Source organism: Geospiza fortis, unplaced genomic scaffold, assembly GCF_000277835.1.
Source record: "Geospiza fortis unplaced genomic scaffold, GeoFor_1.0 scaffold11, whole genome shotgun sequence".
NCBI classification, from domain to species: domain Eukaryota; kingdom Metazoa; phylum Chordata; class Aves; order Passeriformes; family Thraupidae; genus Geospiza; species Geospiza fortis.
Genome location: NW_005054304.1, coordinates 7932226 through 7956982, shown reverse-complemented (window position 1 = coordinate 7956982; position 24757 = coordinate 7932226). Strand labels below are relative to the sequence as shown.

The 24757-nt window shown below is 36.9% G+C and overlaps 1 protein-coding gene across 1 annotated transcript in view; it reads right to left on the bottom strand.

The window, feature by feature from the left end:
• Positions 1-24757, bottom strand: part of CCSER1 (coiled-coil serine rich protein 1) — a 538753-nt gene that overhangs the window by 70760 nt on the left and 443236 nt on the right. The window lies entirely within an intron of this gene.

Genomic DNA, 24757 nt, shown 5'->3' with positions numbered 1-24757 from the left:
CTCACATTGGTAGCCAGATCCATTTTATAGTGAGAACTATTCAATTAATTGACAAATCTGAAACACTCTGTTGATAAAGTCAGGTGGCTGCAAAACTTTGTAACAATGCAAATGGAAAGCTGACATTACACAAAAAGATGCAATATTGTTTTCAGATCGAATTAACATTTGGCCAAAGGTATTTTTGTTGCAGTTTTACCATTTGGCATTTTTGATAGATCCAGTAACATTAGCATTTCTCATCCTCAACTAGCTTTTAATGTTCATGCTTCTGATGCTTTGTTTTTTAAGTTTCATCTGCTGCAGGCCTAATTCTAACAGATCACTGGCATATCTTCTAAAGGACCACTTGCAGGTAAAAACAGAAAATAAATTTGTAAAATCTATTCTATCATAGTTTTGTACCTCAGTGAGTTAAAAATCTTATCCTTTTTCTTTTAATTTTGATTGTCATTAGCTTCATCATAAAGAGTTTCCAAGTCTCCTGCCTGCTGCTTATGAAACAGAGAACACAGAAGGAAATAGGTAAAATTGTGGCAACCCAGCATCCTACCTCTGACTGCAGCCAAGAACTAATGCCAGGGCAGGGTTAAAGAGACTGGGCAATCAGACATTCATAGTTCCCAAATTTGCTCCACCAACCTTCAGAAGGGAGCATACAGATTTCTACCTTGGCTTTTCTTTGTGATTCTTCAAGAACATCATATATGAATGAGCTAGGAACTGCTGCTCCTAACAAAAGCAAGACAGCAAGGCGCAGGACTTTTCTTCCCTGTGGAACACATCCAAATACCACAAAGATGCTCGAGTACACTGGCCCTGCTTGCTGCTGCTGAGAAAAACCAATGCACCTGCAGCAGAAACAAAAGCATGTCCCAGGCCCAGCAAATGCAGCTCAGCATTGGAAGTACAGAACTGGCACAGCTGTCCAGACACACATTGCTATTCACTGCTCCTGCTGTGGCTTTACTAATCCTTCCACAGAGGGTGGGAAACACGTGTTGGTAATCTCTCATAGCTGCAGCAATCACAGCAGGAAGAATAACGGTGACATTTGACATGGCAGTAAGACTATTGTATCACTTCATAAAAACATTTCCAAAACTATCACCTGTATTCCAGCATGGCACAGCTTCCCTCATGTGACAAAAATAATTTCCTTAGTAAGTTATCATTTGTAAACATCCATGTGTGCTTTACCTATGCCAGGCCCACATATCATCATAAAATAAAATTTAGAGTTTGAAGCTCTCAAAGAGTAAAACTAGATTGTGATGAATTATCCTCTTATTTCCTAATAATAGAACCTTTATGTAAAAGAAATTATCTCTCTTGTCTTGATGTCTGCACAAAACAGTGCTTCCAGAAAGTGAAATAATTAAATTGCACTTCCACTTTTAATTATCTGCAGCAACAATTTATTATTTTGCTGTACTACAAGGAATGAGAGCTATGTATGAAATGAAATGACATGAAAATAAAACAAAGCTTTTAATTTAATTCAACTTTACACCTTTGGCACAAGTTTTGTGAACTCCTTCATACCACTGTGAAAACAAACAGTGGAATGATTCTGTAAATGTCACCAGTACATAGACATCACAAGCAAGAGCAGGGTCCTGTTATTGTAGGACTTGTGTAAGTCATGGCAAGGACCATTATTATCTGAAAAACTGCTTTGGTAGCCAAGATGATAAACGTAGTAAACTGTAAAGCAAAGTCATAAAGCAAATGAGGGCAAAACATTCACAAACAGCTGATTCACCACTGCATCCACTGGAATGGTGGATGTGCTGCCCTCCTGCTTCTATTCCTCACTAGTAAGCCCAGAGCTGCTTTGAAAAGGATCAGATCTCCCTAGACATTTGCCTGCTGCTCAAGAAGATGGTTCAGGACTGTATTGTCTTAAGAATGTTTATTATAACAACTAAGAGAACTGGAGCAGAAACTCCCAGGGACCAACTCTGCTTTTGCAGAAGGCTGTGAATGACCTACCAGCACAGCACACAGCTCATGGTCACCATGTGGACCCTGCTTTGCCTCAGGAACACTTCCACAATAAACTGAGCTGGAACTAAACTGTAGGGCAAGTCAAAAGTCAAAACCTATCAAGCACAGGTCTGCAATGCTAGGAAGAAGTGGATCCACAATCTGCATCAGATTTGTTTTTATATCTTTTATCTTTACATCTTTTGAGTCAGCAGTTAGACCCCACAAGGAGAATGCAGCTTCACTACTCTCTTTATCACAGGGATTTTGCAATTCCACCTAGTCCTGTCTTCAGACTGAACTCCTGTACAATATTTACTAACTTCTGGCTAGTGAGTGCATGTTCCCTTTTAGGTCTTTTATCCTGTGTTACTGTTATTCTATATTTCTCTATGTGTCACTGGAATTCCATCTATCCAGCTTGAAGCCAAGCTTGTCTAAATCACTCCATACTTCATTGCTTTCTTCAGCAGTTCCAGCTCAAGAGAGGATTTCATCATGTTCCAAGTTCTTTCTCTTGAATCTTTAATCACATACCAAACAAAATGCTACTTAATAGATTCCTGTCAGGAACACAATCATTTAAACCTCCCTGTATGAAACTGCATCCACTCACATACTTTCTGGCTGCTACTGACATGACCCTCAGTCCTCTGCCGCACCTTCTAACTATGAACTGTAGTTATTTAAGGCTGAATCCCAAGCAATTATTCAGTTAACTTTCCCCACTGTCAACTCAGAGAGAAGAGAAATGTTTTAACATAGCTCCACAAAGTTTACTGTATGAAATCCTCCAAAACTTCAGGGGGGAAAGAAAAAAAAGGAAAAGAGGAAAAATTGCATGTGGCAAACCATCCACTGCCAGAGATGTCTATCAAAGAGATCACTCTCTAAGCTCCAGATGGCAGGTCTCCTACAGGAAGCAGCTGGTCCTTTGGCAGCAGGTCCTCAAAAAGTGCCAATGGCTAAGTCTGTCTGTGGTAATTCAAGGCCACCACAGGAATTTTATGCTGAAATTATTTCAGCTGTACAAGCCAAGCTTTTGCTCTTCAGCAGACCAGAGCCAGCAGCCAGATCCATTGCTCTACCACATACCCCGTCCATCTCCTCTCTGTCAGGGGAGCACATGGGGCTACTGTGTGCTTTGAACCAATTTTAACATAACCACAAAAGTTGGTGAACTTGATTTATTAGTCAAGCCACTCTCTGCAACTTCTTCATGCAGTGATGTGCTACTGCCTGTGTAAAACAGCCAACAAACCTATGGAAATCAGGTGTGTAAGAAAATGAAGAGCAGGTCATCTCTCACACACAGGGAATAATACCCTGATTTTCTTACTTGATGGTTTTATTCAGCCCTTTAGCAGAGAAATTCTTATAATTTAGGTTCAATATTATTTTTTTATTACCATTTCTAAACTTAATATATTCCATAGATAAAAAACTAAGCAAAGACTTTGTTTTCAAATTTCTCTTATTTCTGATCAGCATTTTTGGTGCATTAATTCCATCTTATTTCCTCCTTTCTTGCACTGTACCAGTACTCTAGAAGTACTCTAGCTTGCTTTCCATCACACTTTTAAAGCCATAGAATGTGCAGCTCCTCACTCTTCTTTTAAATAGAACTCTCCTCAGCATTTCAAAGCTGTAAGCTGACCACCTAACTTCTGCAAACAGCAACCCAGCCCTCTGGGTGTCCAGCAGACTTGTCCTGCCACAGTGGGCAATGCATTCACAATTCACAGCATTGATCTTCCTAAACCAACTGCACCAGTCCACAGAGATGCAATTCCCTAAAAATCAGAACACCTTCTATCTTACCTGAGCACAGCAACAGCCTAGGAGCCAGACAATGACACACAAAGTCAAGATTTCCGGTCGGGCTGCAAAGCCCTGCTCACTCCACACATCGGTGGCACCAGCTGTAGCCCAATTAAACTCAACAGTGCACAGGTGTTCCCAGAAATGAGTAACAAAAACAAACTCCCCTTTAGGGTTCTGAAAAAAAATATTAGACTTCTTTAGCTTCTTTAGGTGTCCAAACGCCAAATGGATTGGAAATCAGAGAGAGAAAATGACATACAGAGGAATAAAAATAACGTGAATTACAATTTAATGTAATTCCATATACATTTAAACTAGAAAATACATGTGTTCACATTTTACCTATACAAATCAAGACTCATTAAACATTTTAGGCTCACTTTTGTTTTAGCTTTGTGTTAAAGGAGTTAATCTAACCTGGGGAAATAGGATGTATCATCCAAAGGACAAAATGCAGTATTGCTAAATAATATTCTAAAGCTTCTTTTATCAACATTCAAAAGCTACCTACAGGAAAGACATTTTGGTGTAAAGGTAATTCAAATACATAGCTAAAATTCTGGGTAACATTTCAGTGAACAGAATGGAATCAATTCACAAAAAGTAGAAAATAGAAAATGTGATCATCTCATTTTAAAAATACGAAAAAGTTTCTAAATGCAATATTCCAAAGAGCTACGTGAAAGACAAAACGAAGGAAAATTCTATGGAAATGTATTAATGGGAAAAAAAAGCAGCTATATTAAATTCATGTTGGAATAACCTTTTTAAGAAATACACTTCATTTTCATGGTAAGAAATTAATCAAGCTGAAGATTTGGAGAGTTTCATTCACCAGTAAAACATTATTACATTATACCAATAAACTTGCTCCAACAAAATGAGCAAATGTATGTTTATTAATTAAACTACTGGAGAGCCAAGATATTAGAGTTGTCAGTGTATAGGATTCATAGATTCACATTCTCTTAATAAAAATAAGAGATCTTCTACTAAGTAATTGATCTTATTTTCTTAATAGAAGTTATAAAAGCAGCTGTGGGGTTGCACAGAGAGCACAAACAACAAAAATTTAATAATACTATGAACAACAACCTTTTCAATTTAAGGCAGCATTTACCTCTATTGATAGAGCCAGCCAATATCATAGAATACAAGTAGCAGATGGTCAATTGTATTATAAATTTTTCTAATATACTAACTGGCAACATAGCAGATTTTCAGTTCATAAAAAGATATTAATAAGTAATACTGGTAATACTCACGGAACCGATTTTTTTTTTGTAATTTTATAAACAATGGTTCTACAAAAGGAACAGGCCAATAAACAAGAAGTGGGTGTTAAGAAACTCAAGAGAGTTTGGTAGACCGTGAAACAACATTAACTTCTAGCACAGTCATTTCAACTGCAGCATGATAATGTGGAATATTTTTGGTCCTGCTCCGGGTAGATATAATGAAATCATTAAAAAATGACATTTTTCATAATTTTGCTTGTCTGACATGCTACCAGCTAAGAAAGATGAAGAGTGCACAAACACATTGGTCTTTACTAATGAAGTGGGAAAAGGGAGCTGGCCCAAAAAGAGATTTTGCAAGCCCTCAAAAGTAGTTTGGAAAAACAGTGATTCCAGCTACTAGATCTCATGTATTCAGCCAAACTCTGTGATGTTTTAAATTGGAATTTAAAAACTAAATCAGGCAGGAGAAACAATATATTGTGAACATAAAGATAGCAAATTAATGACTGAGTCTCTAGGACCAGAAGCCAGAATTTCATCGTTTTTATGTCAATGTGTATGACTGTTTACTGACTCATGCTCACTGCATGAAAACAAAGCACTTCCAAAGGGACAAAAAGAGACAAAGTTCCACAGATCTCCTGACAAATCTATTCACATAAATTCTTTTTATTTACTCTGGAGGAAAAGGCTCTTAGACAGGATTGGATCTTTCTTGCTGAGTGCAGATCACACCCCTCCTTTGTAAACAGCTGGTGCAAATCACAATACTTAGCAAAAAAGTTTTTCAAAGCAATAGTAATCTTTTTTTTTTCAAACTGCATGCAAAAATAATGATGCCCCACTCTCTCATTCTTAATAGGATTGCAGATGATGCTTGATGAAAATCACACTTGTAATTTTTCTTTTTTTCCCTTGTGGTTGTATGGAGATGGAAACCTGAGTGTGAAAATCTGCAAAATTTGTCAGCAGGTTTCAGGAGACTTAGTCCATTGTATCACTTATACACCGTGAAGGTCAGTGAGGAAGCTGGCCTTTCAAAAAGCTTTTCACACACTTGGCCCAGTTCCCTGCCAAGTGCCAAATGGGAACCTTACAAACTCTGGAAAACCAGTGCTGTAGACACCTCAAAATTTCTGCCTTTTTCCAGTTTGAAAAAGAGACTTTCATTTTTTTCAGAGTAAAATTTCTGCTTTGCCAGGACTACTGTGCTTTGACAAAGACTCAAATGGTCAAAGGCACTATAACTCAGCCATGAAGGTGAAAGCCAAAAGAAGGTGACATGATGTCACAACTGTCATATGCAGTAACAGTTTCCTTGTTCATGCCTTGGAAAAAATGGCACACTACTAATGGGACACCGTGGTTTACATGTGCTTTCAGAAGCCACTTGGAGTTAACAGGGGTGGAACAGCTCTCTTCTAAAAATTTGCTTAATATTGGGGAATAACTGGATGAAAACAATTGAGAAAGGAATTAATTTTTTTCCAACATCTGAATTCATTACTTTTATTCTGGGTAGCTTGTAAACACAACTGGTGTGTTCTACAGTGCATGTAGCTGTCATTTTCTGAGAAGAAAATAGAGAGACTTTGTTTTTCCTCTTTGCCAGTTCATCAGATTTTGGTAAGGGCTGCAATCAAGCCTAGACTTGGTAGATACCAGATTACAAAGGCTGGGTGCAGAGGTGTTCTTTGGCATTTTTGTTATGAATAATTTTCAGTAACACTAGGGAAAATATACTAGAGAGATTACATTAGGGTGAGAAAATATTTTCCAAACCAGCTCTAGGCAAATAAACATTAAAGAAAAGCTACAAGTACCCTCAAGTATGTCACACTTGTTGTCAGCTGAGTATTATACCTGCAATACACAGTTCATTTAAAAGGTAGATTATACGTGGCAGCAACTGTCACATAAACACAGATTTGTTTGTGATTGCTGGGCTGGGGTTTTTGGTCACAATCCCTGAGCTAAGGGTTGAGGGGAGATAAAAAAATATGGCTCAAAACAGTTTAGCTATGACCCTCCCAGGAATGAGACTAAAGTGATTACATCACTATTGCTAAGCTACAACAACTTATCAATAAGAAAAGAAACAGAAGCAGTTCCACCAATAAATGTAAATCTCGGGGAACAAGGGAGCCTTAACAGACACTCGGTTCCTTCTGGAGAAAGCATGACAATTTGGTCCTTAATTTCAGCAATAACCCACTATTTTATCCTACTTAAATTCCACTGGTCTGGAGAGCTTTTCTATAAAGCTTGCAGACAAAACAGAAATAAAATAAAAATATAAAAATCCTTTTGATTGCAAGTACAACCAAGGGAGAACTTAATTTCAAAAAGCCTTAAAAAGGCACTAAAATGTTATCTTTTTTCCCTCCCCTCATTATACAACAGTAGATAATCCTCTGAATTACAAGTCACGTTTTACATACAGTCTTAAATTACGTTGCTAAAATATTGATACAGCCAGACCTGGTTAATTCAAGCCAGTTTTCTTCTCATTAAGATTTAACAGAGGCTGAAGCATTTATGGTATAATGTCATGCACACTTAGGGACAAAGGGAATACAGCAAGTGTGAATTAGGTGGGAATTCAACAGCAAGTGAATTACATTAGAAATAAAGAGAATATTTGATGTGGAGAAAACAATGTTCTCTTGGGCTGATGGGAAGGGGTGAGGACAAGGCCAGCCACCCTCCTCAGAGAGGTTCCATGTGAGCCCCTTCTCATCTGCCACCATCTCTGCCCAGTGGGTGCCCCTGGTGTGCAAACACCTCCCTTAATGTCACACAAGCCTTGCTATCTCTCAGGGGACCCTGTCTCAACTCCAGCCCCCTATCACTGCTGTGTGGTGGCCCTGGGCTGCACAAACAGATGTGGTAAATCTAAATGCACTTTTAATCTATTGGGAAATAAAGGAGTAGTTCAAGCAACTGCATTAAAAAACACTTTACAAAGTAATCACTTTGCAGAATGGCAGTACATGCACTGCAGCTTCAGATCAATATAAGATACAACTTCATTTAATCCAGAAGAAACACTAACATGTAGTAATTGTGACAACAATAACAAATGTACACCGGAGAAGTGTTGCAAAGATGTGACAAAGATCTTCCAGGCAAATGTAAGTTTCCTGTTCTGTCACAGACTGCAGACCAGTCAACAGCAGCAAAATATCTTTAGAGCAAGAACTTTAATGAGGCAAAAATAACCAAAAACTGTCACAAGCTCAGATCCAGTCCCAAGATACTCAGATGATGCATGATTGCTGTTGTGGCTGTTATTTCCTATCAGAAAATTGCCTAACCTGAAGACTGAGTGGCACGATGCAAACTTAGGCAAAAAAATACCAAGGCTTTCATTCTTATAGAATCCAAGTACCCAGTGGTGAATAAAGTTGTTAATGAGAAAATTTGTTACAAAATACAGAAATTGGAATATCCAAATAATTGCAGATTAAAAAAAGCACACTCCAACCACATTTCCTACAACATTACATCACTCAACAACAATGAAACTTATAAATATAAATGAAACATTCAACAAAGTAGATAAGAGAACTTGTTGGTCTACATTGTGGCCATGCACTACTCCTTCAAAGTTGTTGCAAAAGCATGGGAATATCAAGAAAGGGAAAAGAAACATTCTTACTAATGAACAGTAAAATTATTACTAAATTCCAGAAGGAAATAGCAAATACTATCATTACCAATATGCAACTGGAATCTACAGAAATGCTGATTTGGTATTAACTTATTTAATTTATTTAGGAAAAAAAAATCAGGTAACTTCTTTATTATTTCTGAGTTGGAAAAGGACACCTTCTTCAGGGTTCCAGCAACACGAATAAATGTGCAGTAAATCAACACACATGTTTCAAAATTAGAAAATCCGTAATCACACTCAAATTCGCCTGTTATGGCCACTTACAGATGGGTGGTATACAGCATATTTAAAATTTAGGAGTTTCAGGAGCTTGTTTAAGTGAAATGATGGAGCTCCAGGAAGACAGAGGCTTTCTTTCAGCAGAAAAGAAGTCCACTCTCTTTATGCAGTGACAAAACCAGAATTTCCCTGATTGAACAACTACAGAACATCAGACTACACCAACCATCTCACTAATAATTAAAGAACAGATAAATTATTCCTTTTTTTACTGCATATCAGAACCAGAGTTCTTAAAAACGTAAAAATCGAAGAATATAACTAATACCGGGCATACTAATTCACACTGCACTTGAAGGCACTTCCAGGCCTTACAGTAGAACTAAAATACAACTCTCCAAGCTGTTTCACAAAAGCAGCTTGATATCCTCTCTCCTTCATTTTTAAGTGTGACAGCTCTGCACAGCTCTACAGAGGTTAAGCGAACTAGAGACTAAAATTCTGCAAACCCTTCTTGAGCAAAAAGCTATGCTGCAGCTACAGCTTAACTGTGATGAGGTAAGGAAAATTTTTTGGTGACACAGGACTTTTCACTTGCACTCTTCTGACAAACGCAGAGTGTATAAATAGTAAATAAATCACAGTCTCTATTATTTATCATGCAGCAACCTGGAACTTCCTTCTGACGTCTACAGAAAAGTAACTAAAATATTCACAAGTGTCCTAGTTTTCAATTTTCACTACAATTGTAGTGAATAAACTTCAACTGCAGCCAAGCTCTGCTGGCTTCACAGAGAAGTCTTAGGAAGGCAGGATCAGAAGCAGGGTGCTCTCCACAAAGACACCACTGCCCAGCTCTTTTCCAACTCCTCTGGTTTCACCAGGTAGCATGACACTGTCACTGGCTAAGCAAAACCAGAAAGCACTACCAAATTTATTCCTACTTCTGCAGAGAGCAGAAAACCACCTGACCTTCCCAACCTGTGTGTGAGAGATGGGAAAGAGAATTCTGCTAAACAGGAAAGAGACTCTAATACTAAAATATAAAATAAATATAGAAGGTCGAAGACAAAGTTAAGGCTACAGATGTGCCCACCAGAACAATGTTGAATGGTTCAGTAAATGCCTACAAGATACACTAGTGAAATTAGTATGAAAAAATGATGTTATCACTGTCAAAATAGATTGCTACTTAGACGCAATTAAGTGCAAAATTCAGAGAACATATTCTTCAGATTTATGGGAAAGACTCATTAAAAAGTTGTGAACAACATGTCAAATTTAATGACAAATTACATTAAAATACTGAAAATACAACATTAGTGGGTTTTAAGAAAAGAAACTATCACTGGGTTAATACTGAGAACTGCATCTTCCTTTTACAGCTCCTTTGAGCAGTGGCTCAGACTACTGTTTCATAGGTGGGAGGACAAATCCTACATCCAGTTATTATTAGTAGTACTATTACCACTTTTATTATTATTATTAAATCAAACCTCGCTTTTACAGATTATCCAATGGTAGCAGAAGAGGCAATACCTCATATATCTGAATAAAAGCAATGTCTTCATGCTGGCCTTATGGCACTTAAAACCAGGCTATGCCTGAACCCACCTAAGTCCTTCCAGACAATACTGACCTGTCAAGATTTTTTGAGCCAAAGAGTGAGTTTATATTGGACTGGCACTTCATTTGATATGACTGTGACATTTCAGACTTGTGTACTAAGAGGTCTGCACACACTGTAACAGCTTGTCTATTGAGAAGTCCACAGTGTGGGTTCTGCTTGGGCAGGAACATTTAGGTCCAGGCATCATTCACTTTACAAAAGGAACTTTTTCTTCACTGGTCACTGCTGCCCCCAAAACAACCAAGTTGCTAAGCTGTCTTCCATAGACAAGGAACTGCAAATGAGGAATGATTCATCATTCAGCTCCCCCCAAAGGATTTAGTGTGATGAGACATGTAGAGGCACTAATAGACTGTGAAAGAAGAGTGGGCTGAACTAATTGAGTAGTATCGATCCACCAGTGCCAGCGAGATTATCATGAGAGCCAAAAGTCCTCACAATATGGAAGATTTGAGAACAAGGGAGTGAATTGGGAAAAAATTCATCCCTCCAGCTAACTCTCAACTGTGCATTTAGCAACCTTGTTACAGTATTACTTAACACACACGCTGCATAGCCTGATTTATCTTTGGAGCTTCACAAATATTAGCTAATTAATCTTTCACCATTGTAGTTTCACTCCACAGCACATCTTAATTTTTCTTTATAATTGAAGCTAAAGATTTAAACTGGCACAGAACTGTGGACTATTTCAAGGGAAAACGCTCAATGACCTCATCCTACTTAATTTGTCACAGCTAAAAACTTGAAAAAAACGGATAGAAAAAAAATGCATATTTATAAAATGAACTACAATAATTTCTCTGATTACTATTTAAAATAAAATGCTTGTTGACAGTCATAGCAGTTAGCAATTCTGTTTTACTGGAAGTTTAATGAGGGATTTGTAGTTGAAGTTAGTACTTTTGCATTGCAGCCGGCTGAAGTGCTAAAATGTCAAGTACTGACTGATTACTGTTTAATTACAGACCCATAAACAACATTTTATGGCTACAGAATTATTCCCCTAGGTCCCCACAGGGTTACCATCAAGGCTAATTTTGAATAGGTTCTTAACTTGTGAATTATCTTTAACATAAAGTTTTCTTGTTGGACATCTTGGCATTAGCACTGTTTAAAATCTGGATGAGACCTTCCCAGGTATCTTTGCAACAAAAAGCTTTGTCTCTTGCTTCTGGAAATAATTTATTAATTTATTCTTACTCCTAAACCTTACTTGCTATAGAAGCTGAAAATTGCATCAAGAGATATGGCAGTTTTGTGAAAACATAAACGTTAGCTCAAGACAAGAAAAAACCCCAATTCACTGCAACTCATCAGTGAAGGGGTAGAAAATTTAGTGTGTGTGCTCAGTGTGTCACTTCTTACTCAGAGCATGCAGAAACACAGCATAGAGTATATAATTATTTACAAAATTATTTATTCCTCTGAGGGTGAGAAACCCTTCTGAGCTCTTCTGCAATCATACATGACCCCCATCCCTTTTACAATACATCAGATGGGCAGAGTGAAGTTTGAACTGTGCATAATTATAACACTTCCCTCCAGCTAATTTAACAAAGGAAAGAAACAAGTAGAAAGAGCCAAAAGTGAGAGCAGGACATGAGGAATCTGTCTTTAACTAAATATAGGGAAAAAGGTAGATGGCTGTTTTCAATTGATTGATTTTGGAACTAAGTAATGAAACCTTTGCCTTCAGCTTTAGATTATCTGACTTCATGAAATATCTAAACAACACCACAGACAAGCACAGGTTCATTTGGATCAGAATGCATAGAGGATTAGTGTGCCATCAAGCTCTGTGAATCCAAACTGTCCCCAAGAACACAAAAACCAGATTTTAATAATAAAGTATTTTATTACTCACACATGGTTAAATAAAATTTTAAGGTAGCAATACAATTGATATGACTTCTAGTAGTATATTAGCATTTTCCTTAAATTGCATCATTAATTTAAGTATAAAATGACATGCTGCAGTGCATCAGCCATTAAGGACACTTTTTCACCTGTTTTACACTGATTCTGTTTATTACCACATCTGCTATTTCTTTCTTAATGTCTTATTAAACAGCCTATCTCAATACCTAACTATATCACACACTTTTTACACCCCCACACTGTGAGGTCAATTAAAGTTTTTGTTAAAATTACATAAGAACAGAGTATATGATTTCCTTGGTGAGCATTTTAAAAGCCAGCCTCAGGTTTGTTTGATTATTTTGTAGTTTATGCAAATAAGCCATTAAGCTCCCAAGGAAAATTTCATATTTCCCAACACATTTTCAACTCATTTTTCTAATCTGAAAGTGTAAACCTAATTTGAGAAGCGTAGAGCTTCAGCACCACTGCTGTGTATAATGCATTTCCTTCACAGTAAAAGCGATTCTCAACCATTTTTCTAATGCATAGCCTATTGTAGTTATTGTGTATTACATTTTTGTTTGTATCTCAGCATATTTTGCTTCACATAAAAATAATATTTTCACTGCTCTTTTAAGAGCTCAGTAGATTTTCTTAAGAACTTGGCTGACTGGACAGCCTTAAAAATGTTGACTATTTGAAACAGCTAGCTATTTCCATTGCATTCCCTACTGCTGACTGTCCTGTAAATCTGCAGCTTTTACCACAAAATTGCAGTTCCATGAATTTTTATACCATTATGTTTGCCCCTCTTTTCTGCTTCTTTCCAAAAACTGCATTACAGCTCTGATAAGATGAAACAAATCCACAACTGGTCTTGACTACCAAGCCCAGCAAGACAGATTTGCACAGGGTGGTAGCACTGGCAGCTGCAGTGCTGTCATGACACTCTTATTTCCATCTTATTTAGCATGTTTTCATCTTGGCACCTTGGCTGAACTCTCACTTAGACCTAAATCACATGCCTCTCCATGGTCCTTTGCACAAACTTATTCTAAGTTGGTATAAACATACTAAAGGAATGCTTTTTCTTCCCCTCTCAGAAGATGTAAAATCACATTGGTTTTGTGACTGACAATGAAGCTGCTTAAACGAGTTTCCCATCTGTCTGTCCCTTGACTGCTCATTCCTGTCTTCAGGAGTGTCAAAAATCTCTCTTTACCTGAGCTGTTATAATTTATGGAACAGCTGCTCAGAAAACTAAATCCCTAATTTGCTATTGATTAAAAATAAACTTGAAATTTATTTAAAAGTTAACCCATTCATTCTGTGCTGTTTTTGTGAAATGGAAAACAGATATGAAAAATGACCCAAAAAGCATTGTTTTGGCATGTTTGACAGTGTGACAGCATTTTTTTAGGATAAAATTGAATAAGTTTCTGGCTGCCACTTTCTACTATGGCCAGTGATAAATGAGTGAGTATCATTTACCTTTACTTACAGCTTCTCTTGAAAGGTTTAATACAGATAATAACTCCTATTTAAAATTTTTCCACATTGGTCAGAGAATGCAGAGAAGCATTACTGCCAACAATTAGATATTCAACTGCAGGTTTTTCAAAGCTAACTTGCACAGCTATTTAAATGCCATACTTCTCCTTTTCCTAGGAGTAGAAATGTGAATTTCTTGGTTTTGTTCATTTGACACTGGAAATAGATAAAAACAACTTGAACGCATACAATTTTCATAGATGATACTATTATCACAAGTTTAGATTACATTCTGAGTTTCACTCTTTTATGTGAATGCTTTAATTTACCATGACCATAATTTCTGTGCCTCCAACATTTGGAATAAAATATGCACTTGTGAGATTGAGTGCTTCCTTTTTCTCCTCTATTGCATCACCTACTTCACAACTTCTGCAATTTTTCCATCCTGCTTATAGAGATTTTCCTGACAGTGGCTAATAAATCATTGTCCCTTAAACATACTATGAAGTTTCCATAAAGCTGGAGCTCCCAAAATTAGTATATAAATACACATATTATCTTTATGCTGCTGACTCAGGATTGCAACATTTGTACCTATTAGGGTACCCCAGGGTATGGCATCCTCCCTGGCAAGGAGGCCCCATCAGATCTCAGAGAGAAAGGCAGAAGCCTCTCACTCTTGGTGCAAAACAGGAGCAGAAGGAGAAGGCAGGCACTTAGGGGTAATTTTTTAAACAATATTGTTTTCATCCCTTCCTCAGCTGCATGGCCAAAGTCATTTACCTCTAAGGTCCTTGTAAGAGGTCCCCACAGTGGCAGAGGATCACAGAGAGCAGAGTACTCACTGCTCATCCTAATGATGCTGTGCCACTGTAAAAGGGGAGATGTATGGGCTCAGAAAGAACACAAATAGTATGGAGCATAATTGAGGATCTTTGAGGTGAGGGCACTCAGTAGACATTACTCCTAAACTCACATCACAAAGAACAGCAACTGACTAAAACAAGAAACCACGTTTAACAGGAGGCTGCCACCAGAGCTACATGCAAAAAAAAATAAAAGGGAACTGAAAGGGGAAAGGGAGCAAAAGTTCAATAACAGGCTGAAATCTTGATTCTACCTAAAATAATAATTAAATTACCTATAACTGATTTAATGACAACTTTCCTTTTGCTCCTCATGCTTTCCTTGCATCCTACACAGGTCAGCCAGATTACAACAATTTCTCCATCATGGCTGCTCTCTGCCTTACTACTGAGTTAGCATTTTTCCCCAGTTATGGTTGACTGCATTGTACTGTTACATCTCTCACCCATTCCTCACCAACTTTCTATTTATTTGAAACAAGTGCTATACCTGTGAGCAGAGATATGTCTCAGATACATTATTTCTATATGGGGTGTTTATGTCTAAGTGGTGAAAATGAGAAGGCTCGGTTAGACAAGATAGCAGAAGCACACGTTTTCCTGGGTGAAGTATCTGAAACAAAAAATAAATAAATTATGCTAAAGAAATGAAACAAAAGAAACAAAAGTAAGAGTGAATTGCTATTTTGGAAAGCCCTAAATATAGACAGTTTAAAAGGCTCCTCAGCACTATGAGAAAATTCTGAGTGATGAAAATGGGAGAAGGCAGTACATTTTCCTGTACTTTTATTCATATTGATCCTGCCTAAACTCCCTCGTGCCCTTTTTCAGGTAAGGTCTGAAATTACAAGCCACAAACACCTGTGGCAGTATTTTATCTTAAAATGTAAATTATTACTGAAAGTCAGAATGTCCTGCTGAGAAGCAGGAGGCCTGGGGCCTTGGACACAGATATCCTTCCCTGTACTTTAGGCTTCCTGCAGTGCCATGCATGTGGATCTGTTCTCCTCCAGTGAACAAAAATCTCAGTGGCTAATTAGCAGTGTGCATAAATAACTTCTGTGGGAGAGACACATTTTGGAAGTAGTAATTGGCACGCTGTCTAGCTCTGATTTGCAGTTCTATTGCATGACCGACATACGGCTGAAAAGAAGAAATCATTCATTGCCTCAGCCTACTGTACTATCTAGTTAAGTAGCTTAGACGAGTGCAAGTGGAAATAAAGTGATTATTCTAATTATCAAAGGCTCACAGGAATACATTGAGCCATGCGAAATTCGCCCTCACTTAATAAACTGCTTAAAATTAGCATTGAAAAACAGCAGGAGTCAAAAGCTGTGTGAAGTTCAGCTGACCTAACTGCAGAAGCACAGGACAGCAGCAGGTACCAAGCAAACGGAGACACACTGATCTTCCCAGTCTGTGCTGAAAAAAATACCAAGTAACATCTCCAAAGGACTCTGGCTAGACTTGAAAACAACAAGAATGACATTAAAATTGAGTTTGAACATCATTAATCTATTTAGATTTACTAAAACATGCTGCCCTTTGCTTTCATCCTCTGGCATTTGTCCATTACAGCTGTGTGCCAAAACTGAATTGTTTCATTAACGTCTGAAACAAAAGGGACTGATTTTTTGAGTTACAAAAGTTAGTCTTTTTAAAAGATAATATTTGTTTAATAGAGAATATCTGATCACCATGATTCATTGTCTGCACTTAATTCCATCAAGCATTCATATTCCCAGTGCATTTCAAATATACCCACAAGCACATTTTCAGAGAAACTGTAATAGTATTTTCTTTATAAAATGAAATTACAGATAGATTTGATTTCTTGCTTTTTCACAAAATTATAATGGTGTAGAATTTCAGCTGCCTCATGAGTGGAACTAGAGAGATTTCCTTTAACTTGAGTCTTTGGGGGCTTGGAGTTTTTTTCAGCTTTTAATATGTTCTACATAAAACCAAAACAGGCTCAGAAGAAAATCCTCCAGCAGATTTCTAATGATCTGGGGGAAAGAATATTTTGAAATCTCATATTTTCATCTCAGAACAGCACCTGGATATAACCTGAAATATCAATTATTCATTGTCTAATGTAAAAGCACAGTATTAATTACCTGAAAATCCCATATTACACTTATTATATGTCTTAGAAGGTAAATTAAAAATGATAAAATATATAAAGTATTAAATGCCAATAGCCATAGAACACAATCTCATTGAGGTAGTTCAAGTTGCCAAGATGTGACAAAATAAAAATAAGGCTTTACCAGTGAAAATACACAGAATAGAAAGTTCAGTAGCACAGGCCAAGAGGCCAGATACAAGTAGTACTTCTTGTTTAGCTTAATTTAGTACTGATTACATCTAAAGTGTGCTAGTCCAACCTGTGCAATAACTATAGGGGTATTTGTGATTAATAATATAATACAAACAATGTAATCGCAGAAGGCTTAGATTACCAGGACTGCGATTTAAATAGCAGTAGCTAAATACATCTTTTCTTTTTCGCAACTTACTGCAAATTCATGATCCATACACTATAATAACACTTCTGTGTGAATTGCCCTACTTTCTTACCAGCAACATACAATGCAGAAAACAGGCAGAATTATTTGGTAGATTTTACTAGCACTGTTGTGAGCAGTGCTACAAAATGAGGCTTTCCTGTTTATTCTCATACTGTTCCCAGAAGCAAAATACAGACTTTTGTATTTTATTTGGGTCCTGTTCTCCTCCCTTCTTATAGACATTCACTTTAAAAATTATTTTCAATGACTATACTTTACTGAACTTTGATCATCAGACTAAGGTTATGTTAAAAAATATAAGAAAAAAGCTACTGGAGTTATATGGTCTTCAAATACCAAAAGCGGTGTTTGAACTTCAGGAGTGATCTTGAGATTGCAAAATGTTAGTGAAAGTGGAATATTTAAATTCGCAAACAGATTTAAGTCTTATTTTAACCATAACAGGTATACTGTGTGCTTCTTTGACCCAAAAGTACTGTTTATAATGTGGAATAGTCTCAATCTGAGTCCAAAAATGCTCCAAAATGACTGAACCCGCCAGTGGGATTAGACTGTTATACAACTATTCATCCATCCATTACAGGTATCTCTACTTATCTCAATGTTTCCAGCTATTCCTTCTCTAGGAAGCTCACTGTTGAAACAAATCAATTTTTAATTATTTCAAGTTAAATTTGTCCTTTTGCATTTAGTGATTCTACACCAGGTACCATAACAAAGCCATTACCTCACGCGATTACAACAACTGAACCATGACCCTTATCCCTTGGCTGAATTGTGCCAATTGATCGATAATTTTACATCCCACATATCTTGCCTTACTAATAAGTAAGGAAAATCCATTAAAGTAATGTAATTATGCAACGTTGGAAGCAAGGGAGCAAGGATAGTTCATTTACATGCGACCTTGCAACAATGCACCTTGCAATTTGCATGCTACAAAGCTGCAGCTTGCAGCTGTTTAGAACTGCATCCTATTTATGCCAAAAAACATCCTGAATACCTCCAGCTTGTGAATGAAGTACTGAGATGGATCTTAGCAGCTCTAAGTGCTGTTATCACTCAATACAAGGAGAAGCTGTACACTGTTGTACAATAAATCCAGCTATTTCAGAGTATTACTTTAGAAAGAAGTACTTGCCACTTCCCTTTTCCTAATTTATTGCCATTTACCTAATTTATTACCATTTTACAGTCTGAAGTTGAAGGGACAGACGAAACAACTAGTGTCCTAGCAAAAGAAGAACTTATACAGTAAGTTAAATATATTCAAATGGGGAAATGATTATGCTGTTGAAGTTGTTGCAGAGACACTGGATATCAAAGCTGAAATATAACTAAAAAGCTTAGTTACTTAGTTAGTCACTGTGTAATTTTCAAAACTTTGTTTCCTCATTCCAAAAAAGTTATACCTCTTGGTACATTGCAGCTTCAAGAGCCATAATGACTGTAAGTTGATCCAAAATAAATATTAAATTGAAAGGAATGGCATTAGAAATGGTGTATGAGATGTGTCACATCAGGTGCAGTTGGGTTGCAATCATTTGTACCAGCTTTGAATTTGATAATTTGCATTTAGAAAGAACACTTGTTCCTTTTTATTTCTTGTAAGAAGAATGCTTAGAAAGACATGATTCATGTTCCACATGTCTAGGTATAATAAATGTGCATAAGCTCATGAACTCACAATAATTATATTAATTTTAATCCCTGAAAAATGGGTCGTAAGACATCGTTTTCCACTATTGCTAAAACAGTTTCTTGCAAAAGCTCTTTTATGAAATTTTCTTCTGCCAAGTGCAAGAAGTAATCAAGCTACAAGCCAGTGATGTTCAGAAACATCATTAAAAGTTATAAAAATTTGCATGTAAATGAGCACCTTCAGGATCTTACTACTTTCTCAAAAAAATCATCTAGCCATGTAGCAACCGGCAAATAACGTCTCTAAAGGCCACATAAACACTGAAGAATGACAGTTTAGATACAAAACTAGAACAACAAGCATTGACAAAAGCACTAATTTATCCATCTGTATTTACCATTACAGAAATGAAAACTACAGCTTAGTATCAGGCTTTTAACATAAACCAATCACAATCAGAATAAAACATAACTGAACAACACAGCTCAAGGATTTTACAAAAATGGAACTTCATAGCATTTATTAATCCATTAAAAAGACTACAGGTTCCAGGCCACAACCTGTGGACAACCAAAAATCTCTATAGTACTGCTTTTTAGCCCTTAAGAAAGACAGTACATATTTGATCCAGAAAATGAAAATTTTTTAAAAAAAGACATTAATTTTAAAAATCACTTTCCTGCAGCAGTGTTATTTCATATTGAATGGGAAAGGAAGAGAGGAAGAAAAGAGGCTAATATAGGATAAATTTGCTATCACAACACTGACTATGTTTGAGAGCACACAGACATGTTTCTTGACGTGGGACACCATACCTGGTGATGTGGGAAATTGCCTTCACACGGTGGTAACGATTACACAGACTGTAATCAAGAATGCAATGCATGACAATGGATGGATGGATGAATGGAAGGTAAAAGAAAGAAAAAAAGAGAGAAGGAATGAGAATGGTATTCAAACACATAACAAAAAATGAACAACTAGAAAACTTCATGGACATACTGAAGTACCCCTTTCAACTCACTTCAGACCTCTAAACTAAACTGATCATTTTTACAGACCTCACCTTGATTTTTGCTTACTTTCTGCTTGTAGCTGCAGTAAAGAAAGACTGGTCTTCTCTGAGTGTAACATTTACTTCATTATTAGAGTATCACAGACTGGAAACAAGTCCCACCACTGTCACCAGAGTGCAACTGGGTTTGTGTTGTTGAGCACCTTGACCTTATGTGTTACTTTAGGTTATGAACACATGGAGTGAGGTGTTTAATATCTTTTCAACCACAGGGGAAAAAGCTTGGTTAAATTAACACATGAAGAAGCATTTAAACTTTATCTTGATATATTCCCAAGAGTGTTAGATGACTGTAAACAAGGTTATAAAATATACATATAAAAATATATAACAACCACCTCCACTAAAACTTCACCCTGTGACTTAATCTTCTGGTTTTTATACAACTAAAAGAAGAAACAAATGGAGGGTTAGAGAAGTACAGGCCACAACAAGTTCTGACTCTCTGGTTCAGTAGGGTACCCAAGGGGAGCTAAACAATGTGGTGTGATCCACCTGCTTTCAGAAAGCCCAGTCCAGGCATTAAGTGACTTTTTGCTAATTCGGCTGCCCATAATTTTTTAGGTGTTGAAGCACCACTTAGGAGGTTCCTGTTGTCTGTTCCTTCACTGATGTGCTTAGGTTCCCCCCTCCTGAACAAGGCCATCATGGAACAGAAGGGAAGGAATGTGCTCTGGTTTGAGGGAGCATGGACGGATGGCAGCAAAGGGAAGGGACCTTTTTAACCTCTGTTGGCAACAAAGCAAGGCAACATTAAGCAGCAGCAACTGCTCACAACTCCTATATTCAGCCTTTCAAGTGATACATGACCAGAAAAATAAAATTACAGATAACCTTAGACTCACCTGTCATTTGTAACTAGTGTTTTAATTACCTTGTTATACTAAAATGGGAATTACAAATTTTATCATATGTTGGTCCACTAATGGAATAGATTCTATTGCAAGATGTAATCACTGCTGAAAGCCATTTACAGAAAGAGATACAAAAGAAATTACTACAGAAAAAATCTGCTGTTGTTATTTATTGTATTTTGGGGGGGTTTCTTTCTGCAACCATAAATAGCCAGATTACTGACTGTGGGAGAAGGAAAGGGTTGAAGATTTAACTGCAGTGACCTCTTATGCATAGACAGGGCTCCATATGGAAGGAGCTGAGGGACTGCATTTCTGGATTCGCCATTAGAAATAAGAAATACAACTATAAAGACTGGGCTAACATTACAGCTGTGTGGGTTTTTTTGCAATTAGGATACAGGTTCATGAGAAATTAAAGATTTTAGTATTACTTGAATTGCTGAAACTTTGAATCTTTTGAATAATCTCCCATTCTGACAATATCAATTTAATAGAGACACATGGTAACTATATTTAATAAGAATTTACTCACAGTTGTACAAAAAGTGAAAATTTATTGAACTGGCGCTTTTTTTTTACCAATATTATCTGTATGTCCTCTGCTAATATACATTACTGTAAGTATACACTAAACACATTGTATATATTTTTTGTATGTACACAGATTATGTTCATTTTCTGAAAACTACCTAAGCATGACAATTTGGAAATAAATGCAAAACCTAGGACATGAGTCTTCTACGATGACCAGCAAAAGAACAATTAATTAATTATAAACAAGTAAACAATTCTATTTACTAAGAACTGACTTTGCATTCACCTTATGCATTCTTTTTCTTTTCTTGGAAACTTCAAGCACTCAGGGGTTTTGGTTTATATATTTGACTAGTGTAATTTGAAAAGCATGACAATTTAATAAAACTGAGAAATCAAATACAACTAAAGCAACCATACAATGATGAAAAATAGCGCAAATTTTTTTCTGTTATTCACTTGATTTACCTGAGAAATCATTAATATTATACCTAAATTAATTTAAATTGCCTTATAAATCAGCAATAATTAGATTATAGACTGAAATCCCATGTTTCAAAGCAAAATTGCTACATATCATGGAGCCAACTGATGGTTCAAAGTGAAATGTTGGAATCACAGCAGGCTGATTCTTTTATTCTACCATTCTCCTTAGTGCACCATCACAGCTTTCAATTACCGAGAAAATACATCTAAAAATAAACCACAGAACTAAAACGCAAAAAGTTATGTTCTAAAGTCACATATAAATCAAAGAAGTGAAAGCCATTGTAATAACATAAGAAGTTCAAGGCACCAGGATGAAACAGCAGCTCAATCCACAGATGCAAGCAGCAAAACCACTGTGTTATCCCACCTCTTCCTAATATTTTCATTAAAATTGTGAAACTTTTCAGTACTTTCAAACAGAGACTTTGCTAAAATTTTGATGGTAGGTCAGCAAAGCCATGGTTAACTGATAGAAGTTAAACATCTTCTACTTCTAATTGGATACCACTAAGATCTGAAAGAAGACTCAAAACAAATGTTGTTTAACGAAGTTACCTGTAACTAAAACTAAAAATTATTGTCAATAAATCAGCTGAGGATTATTAACAGAGGTGATGCCACGTCATGAATAAAAATAATCCTGAATGCAAAAGGCTACCAGAATCAAGGTTCAAATTCAAACTGCTGAATGCAAGTGGTCCTGCTGAAGCCACCCAAAGCTCTGCCACAGCTCACTCAGCTACCTCAACCACTGGGCTTCATTCCTGGAATTCTACATGCAGATCCACTGTAATTTAAATACTCATCCCAGGCTTTTATTCCCCCCTTACATTTTAATGTAATTCAATAAGAAGATTAGACTGGGGTATAATACAGAGAAATGCCCACTAATTCCCATACTCCTCCATCCTTTGCATGGAGCTCTATCTCATCTTCCCACATGGATATATCAGTACTTTAGAGGGGGTACGTTTTGTCTGTTGTTGAAATTCACTCAAAGAGATGTTGTGCTGCTTATCACTGAGTGTGGTAGTCCAGAAGAAGACCTGGAAGTAATTTTTTCCCTCCTTCCCCACAGGCCTATGCAGTTTCGAGACACCTGTTCTCACTGCTGATGTGGGCAGAGTTAGCAGCTCTAAGATTTAAAAACAAACATTGATATGAAAATGTACAAAATCCTAAGGTGGAAAACCCCCTATAACTAAAATGAAATCTTACACCAAATAACTACACCAAATCAATCAACCAACCAAACTAAAAACAAACAAAAACCCCAATACCCAGAGGATCAGGGTAGAGCTCCCCAGTAGCAGGATCAGCTCCAGGTGCAACTGTGGGACATCTCCCCATGCAACTGGCCAACAGGGACTGAAAACAGTATGAGACTGGCTTCTCTGAGGGCTGGTTTTTAGGTTTTGGCTGGCTGGTTGGGTGGTTTATTTTGGTTTTTGTGACATCCTTTCAGCTCATTCAGTGCATCAAGTGGCAATTTCTTTCATTAATTTCTTGTGGGTAAACTCTATTCTTCCAAATGTTATTTCCCCTTCCCTCATATAGGTTCCCATGGGTTTGTCTATGGACTTTATTCAGAATCCGTGTTACTACTGTCTCACACTGTGAACTATTCCAGCAGAAAACATAAAATCTGGTCGCCTCAAAAGTTTTGTTGTTTATTTTAGAAAGAAAACTTGTTCCTTTCTGCATTTTTTTCATGCAATTCCCTTCAGGAATATAATCTGTAATACATTTCTTGATATATCTATTTGATGGGTTCACAATTGTCTTATCTGTGTCTCTGCTGGGGAAGAAAAATGTTTCTGTTTGGAACCATCCAATAACCACTTGGAAATCTTCCATAAGAATTGTTGCAAAATGAATGTTTATAAATACTTCCTTGATACAAATAGATTTCCTGACACTTTATAATGAAACACTGAGACATAGCCATAAGTAAATATCTAACATTTGGTAAAACATTTTATATTATCTCTCCAGTGGAGCATGCCTAATAAGTCTTTTGGCATGAAAGGGAGTAGTTACAATTAATTATTCCTATGATGGTTAACCAGCATGCAAGTACCGCACATTTAATCTTTCATCAACAAATTTTATACGGCACTGTAAGAGACATAGAGAGAGATTTATAGGAAGACTGGAAAAAAAACTCAATTTAGTAAATTTTCATGGGGGTTAACTCCACATGTAGCAATAGCAAAGAAACTGGAGGTTAAGGAAGGAATTTGTGAGTTTGGCCTCGATGGAAGTTTTGAAGGCTTGAGAGTGACAGGACACAATTTAACAGGGGCCGGCTCACAAGCATTTGTATTCAACCTTGAAACTGAGAATGAGACTTCTACATTTAATTCTCAAAGCAAGGGATCAAAGAGTCCAGCGCAATAACTCCTCACATAAATCATGCTCCAGTACCTCACTCCGTAAGTAGATATACTGATTTTAATTAATCAATCCATTTATTTCCAGTCATTCTACTGACTAGAAAAAAATTCTCCTTTCCAAACTCACTGACTTCCTACTTTAATTAGCTTTTTTTTTCATAGAAGTAGGAGCACTTTGGGCTGTTGAGATTCATGATACCCTTCAGCTACGCACCATCTTGTCCTTGGCAAAACACAACAGCAAACCAACTCTCCTACAAAACAAGAGTTGGGTGCCAGGTATTGCCAATAAATGGCAAGAGAAGAATACAAATATTGTCCTCCACACACTATTTTGGCCTGTGCCTGGTTGTCACATCTTTTGCAAGGCCCTGTTGGAAGCTACATAGTATTCTGACATAGATGTGCTAAAACTGTATCTGAAA